Below are 6159 nucleotides of genomic sequence, written 5' to 3' on the forward strand. Positions count from 1 at the left end.
GGATTGTTTTATACATTTTGTTTGACGAAGCACGTGTAGGCCAAAGGCTTTATCTTTGGCAGGCTTATTATTATTATTATTATTATCATTATTTGAAGACGTTTTAAAGATTAAAAAAAGGAACCAAGAAAAAAAGAATAAACGATGGTCATGTGTGTACGATGTAACTAAACGTATGTGCAGGCAGTTCACTGAAAAAACTAAAAATAATGTGTCTCTTCCTCATTTCACCATCTTAACTTCTACATCCATGTGTCCTGGGGTGAAGCGTTTGGTGTGTGTGGAGGGGGGGTAGTAATTTAAAAATTTTTTACTAGCAAATTTTTATTTTATTTTATTTAAAAATATATTTTTTTGTCTTTAAAAAAATTTTTTTAGCCTAAAGAAATATTTTTTTCTTCATGAACTCATGATGAAAAAATAATTAATTTTAACAAGTTAGGCTGCTTTCATATTTGGTGTTTTTATTATTATTATTTTATATATATATATATATATATATATATATATATATATATATATATATATATATATATATAAAGCAGAAAAAAAACGTTGAGTGTGAAAGCAGCTTCAATCCAGATTTGCTTTTTATAAAATAGAGATCTATCTAAAAAAATCACTTTTGATTCTAAAAACTAAAAGCGCCAGAGTGTATAGGTTACAACATGTGGGTTATTTATTTATTTTTTATTCCCATCTTGTCCACAGGTCAGTCGTAAGCATTGGTAAGATGTCGTTGTTCTGTATATGTGCATGCTCTTTTTTTTCTTTTTCTTTTTTTTTTAAATATTACTTTTATTTCTTTTCTATATTTTTGTTTTGCAGATTAAATCATCTTTATGGATTTTTTTTTTTAAATCCTCATGCGTTTAAAGCGTATCGGCTATGTCGACCGTGTCACGTGACACCTTTTTTAAATGTGTGTGTATATATATATACCTTATAAGTGTTATAAGAAAGAAAACAAGGTTCATATTGGATCTAAAAGTAACTTCTAATGAAGAACGTACGTTATATTTCATTTATTGTGTTTGTTCTACTGTCCTGTGGTTCAGTGGTTGAAATGTTTTGAGGGATTTCTCGAATGATATGGCAACCATAGCTGGATTTTTGTGATTCTGAAAAAGCCTGATTGTGTTTAGAACTGGTTTCTATTCATACATATATATATATATATATATATATATATATATATATATATATATATATATATATATATATATATATTTGTACTAATTCCAACCTCTGTTTCTTGCAGGTTAGATGTTCCAGATGTTGCTGTGAAGTGGTTGATTTGTTTTTTTAGGAATTGGTTTAAAGGAACGGTTCAGAAGCAGTTTCCCAGAAGCAGTCGATCAGCTAAAGGCTAGCTCGGTGTCCAGACTTCTCGTGTTCCTTCATCACGGTGAAAATCCAGAAGTGATTTTTGCTTCTGTTTTAAAAATATTTTTATAGCTATATAAAGATTTGGGTTTCTGTCTAGAGAAAATATTAGCCTCATATCTCCAGAGCATCAGACACCGAGCGTTTCAGCTGATCGACTCCAGCTGAGCTCATATTTCTGGCTAAATTTGGCTAATGATATTTTTAAATATCTCTTAAAAGCTTGTTTTAAAAGCCAGTCTAAGCACAAAGCCTTTCAGTGGATTTGAATCAAAACCTTAAAGCGGCAGTATGTAATGTTTAAAGCCTTCTCCTGCCTGCTCACACTTAAACCCTTGAGTTACCCTTAAAATGATCTTTTAGTTGCTTTTGAAGAAGCCGTAAAAGTGAAAGATGAACAGTTGAGTGTCGTCTTTGGGGGTGGAGCTAGATTTCCGGGCCAGAAAAGTGTAATCAGGAATATGTTGTTTGTTTTTAAGCTTGTTAAAGGTTTATTTAGTTGGTTTTATCAGCTGTGAAGCAGAATCCGTTCTAAATCTGGTTTTGTTCATGACTGTGGATAAGAATCATCTGGAACTAGCGGTGTGTAATTTTTGCAGCTTGTGTGCTTGAGACTACAACTGAAAGAAAAACCTTAAACCTCACACAGTCAGTCAAATTTATTCTTTATTATTTATATTATATATATTTATTTATCTTGAGTTTCTTTTTTTTCTGTAAAAGAAGGCTGTAAGTGTTTTGTCTGGAAGGAGGGGTGAAGCTCATTTCTGGGCCAGAAAAACTGTACACAAATGTGAATTAAATTCACTTTCAATAAAGGGTTAGCTTTAAGCTTTAGCTTTATACACAGTCACCAAGCTTTCGATTTCCCACAGCTGTGCAAAGTAATGCTTGAGATGTTGTTTTGTAAGAGGAAGAAAAAACAGCAGTTGAGCTGAGCAGGAGGCGGAGCTAATTTCTGGGCCAGAAAATAAATGTAAACAGGAGCCTGGAAATGAAAAGCCAGTTAGAAAAAGGATTTTTGTTGGGTTTTTTTTTTTTTTGACATTATTCGATGATTCATCGGTTGCAAACTTTACAAACTGCCGCTTTAATCGCTGAACCGTTACCTTTAATTAACTGGATGTAACTAACAGCAGGTTTGTCCACAGCCAGCGTTTCCGGCGGGAGTTTCAGCTCTAACGCCATTCCGTTTCTCAGCAGGTCCGGCGCGGATGAACAGATTCATCGTCATCCTTTTTACCTCCGTCAGTTTTTCTTAGCAGGGCTCTAAACGAGCGATCCAGAAATCCGTCCATCCTGCTATCTGTGTATTCCTAACACAGACTGCACCTTTAATGTTCACGTGACCTGCTTTTTTTTTTTTTATATTAAAGCAGGAGGACGTGGCTCGTGGATTTCCTTAATTTGTTTACCGCGGATCAGTGATGCTGCACCCGAGCGAACGTTCACACGCTCGCTCCGAGCTCCGAGCGATTTCTGTCACACATACACACACACTCTGTACACACACTTCTGCCTTGTTTTGTGTGGAGGAAACGCTCCATGTACTGTACGCTCCAAAGGTCATGTGGTCACTGCTTTTACTGTGTGGAGTGAACTGTGTGTTTCCTTAAACTGCTGTCATGGCTGCATCCGTGTGTACACTTCTCTTTCTGTCATCATGACAATGTAACACAATTCCAAAAGCAATAAAGCTACCTGAAACGAACCTGTGTGTGTTTATTTACACAACAAGGACAGCTTTGAGTGTTAAATATTGTGGCTACAGAAGAGAATTTCACAGACTGATAACACACACCACTGTCTTTCTACAACATAAACACACAATCCATAAAACCTTTTGGAATTATGAGTTCCACTGCTGTGGGTTTAGTGTTGGAAATTAGGAGAATAGTGTTGGAATCGGGGGATTTGTCTGTGGAATAGTGGAAAAGCTGTTGTGGGATCAGCGCTGGAATTATTCTGGAATCGTGTGGATTAGGGGACTGTGCTGGAATTGTGGGATTGTCCTGGAATTATGGGATAAGTGTTGGAATTATGAGAGTAGTGTTGGATTTGGCTGGGAATTGTCTCGAGGTTATTCTGGAACTGTGTGAATAGGCCGAGAATTTAGGGGACTGTGCTGGAGTTATGTTTGGAATTATGGGGTTAGTGTCGGATTTGGGGGATTTGTTTGGGAATTGTGCAGGAATAGTGGGAAAGCTGTTGCGGCAGTGGGATTAGTGCTGGAATCATGTTGGAATTATTCTGGAATTGTGTGATTAGGGCTTGGAATTTTGGGACTGTGCTGAGTTTGTGGGATTAGTGTTGGATTTATGGAGGGATCATGTGGTTAGTGTTGGAATTATGCTGGAATTGTGGGGTTAGTGTTGGAGTAATGTTGGAATTATGCTGGAATTGTGGGGTTAGTGTTGGAGTAATGTTGGAATTATGCTGGAATTGTGGGGTTAGTGTTGGGGTAATGTTGGAATTATGATGGAATTGTGGGGTTAGTGTTGGGATAATGTTGGAATTATGCTGGAATTGTGAGGTTAGTGTTGGGATAATGTTGGAATTATGCTGGAATTGTGGGGTTAGTGTTGGGATAATGTTGGAATTATGATGGAATTGTGGGGTTAGTGTTGGGATAATGTTGGAATTATGCTGGAATTGTGAGGTTAGTGTTGGGATAATGTTGGAATTATGCTGGAATTGAGGTTAGTGTTGGGATAATGTTGGAATTATGCTGGAATTGTGGGGTTAGTGTTGGAGTAATGTTGGAATTATGCTGGAATTGTGGGGTTAGTGTTGGGATAATGTTGGAATTATGATGGAATTGTGGGATTAAAACTAGTTCATTTCTTCTCTCTTTTTACTGTTTTACTTTTCATGCCTTTCTTTTTACTTTCCGGCATTCTTTTTTTTTTTTTTTTACTGCAGTTATTTTTTACATTCTTTTTTCCCCGTTTTTTTTTTTTTTGTTTTAGCTCATTTTCTTTCTTTTGTGCCTTTTTCTTTATCCTCCTTCCAGGTTTCCATTCCATCTTAGTTTTCCTCTCTTTCCTCTTGAGGTCCCTTTTTCTTTCTTTCTCCCTTCTTCTGTCTTAAATGATTTAACCCTTGTTTCTTTTTGTCTTCTTTCTTCCATTTTATTTGATTTGCGTTGTTTGATTTAGTTCTTATTGATTAACGCGCTGATTTCGTTCTTCAGTTCCTTCATTCTCTCGTGCGCGCTCTCTCTTGTTTTTCTCTTTCGGTTGTTTTCTAGCTTGCTTTCTTTCTTTATTTTCTTTCTTTTTTTTTTCTCAGTACATACATTTCCTTTAAATCTCATAGGTTTTTATTCCTCAAGTGATTTTTTGGTATGCCTCATGCCACCATAGATTATTCTTTTACTTTCTCTTTTTTATTTATTTATTTTCCGAACGACCTTGAGCATATCTCTCTCTCTCTCTCTCTCTCTCTCTCTCTCTCAGGGACAAGGCCGCTCGCAGGATTTTGCCGCTTTTATTTACCTGCATGGCGAGGAATGCTTGTGCTTTTATGCTTTTTGGATGCTTTTGTGTGGATTGGCATAAAGCGTGCAAGGTCAAAAAACCCACACACAATGCAGAGCTGCTGGAGAGACGTGGCCGTGGAATTTCTGTTCGTGTTGCAACACAGTTCAAAAGCTTTCAAACCTCTTTTCCAAACACACACACACACAGTTTGTGTATCAGCATTTGCCTCGAAACGAAGCCGGGTCTCATTTCTTCTTCCATAAAAGATTTATCTATTCTGCTAAATGTTCTGTAAAATGTAAAAAAAAAAAAAACAACCTTTTCAGACATTTCTTAATTATTTATAATCAACACCCCCCCACTTGTGCACCCCCCCCCATTTTCCCTTCATCACTTATTCTTACTTTCATATGTATGTATGTATTTATTTATTTATCAATAATTCTCTTTATATTTATTTATATTTTATATATAAAATGATTTATTTATTTATTTATTTATCAGATTTATTTTTGATTGATTTTAATGTGCATTTCAGTTTGTTTTATTTGTTTAGTAATAGATTTATTTATTAATGCATCTCCTTTTTTCTCCTCTGATTTCAAAGACTCTAACTGTGCACCAGAAAAAAGAAAATGAAAAGAAAAATATCTTAAATACTAGTTTTTTTTTTTATTGCTTGCTTTTTTATGATTATTGGTTTTTATTTCTTTCACTTTTTTTTTTTAGATATTTATCTATAATTCTTATTATTTTGAAATATATATTCTGGCTTTCTTTTTTTTGCTTATTTCTTCCACTTTTTAAAAAAAAAAAAAAAAGATCTCGGAGTGTGTGAGTGTGTGTGAGAGAGAGAGAGAGAGAGAGAGAGAGAGAGAGAGAGAGAGAGAGTATGCAGTGTGTTCAATAAACAGAAGAATCCTCTTCTTCTGTTAAAATGTAACACAGGACACACACTTTTCACATACACACACCATCCAGCTCTGAGAACACTCAGCCTCTTATATGGCACAACACACACACATGATAGAGAGAGAGAGAGGGGTGAGAGAAAGAGAAGGAGCAAAAGAGAGAGAGGGTGAGATAGAAAGAGAAGGAGCGAGACAGAGAGAAAGAGAGTGTGTGTGTGTGTGTGTGAGATTACATCTCTCTAGATTCCACGGAAAGAATCACTAGAGTACATGATAATGTGTCCATCCATCCGTCCATCCATATCCATGTCCATTCATCTGTCCATCTATTCAATCTGTTCATCTGGACTATCCAAATTCTTTCCTTCCATCCATCCATC

The sequence above is a fragment of the Hemibagrus wyckioides genome, linkage group LG07 (assembly GCF_019097595.1).
Source record: "Hemibagrus wyckioides isolate EC202008001 linkage group LG07, SWU_Hwy_1.0, whole genome shotgun sequence".
Taxonomy (NCBI): Eukaryota; Metazoa; Chordata; class Actinopteri; order Siluriformes; family Bagridae; genus Hemibagrus; species Hemibagrus wyckioides.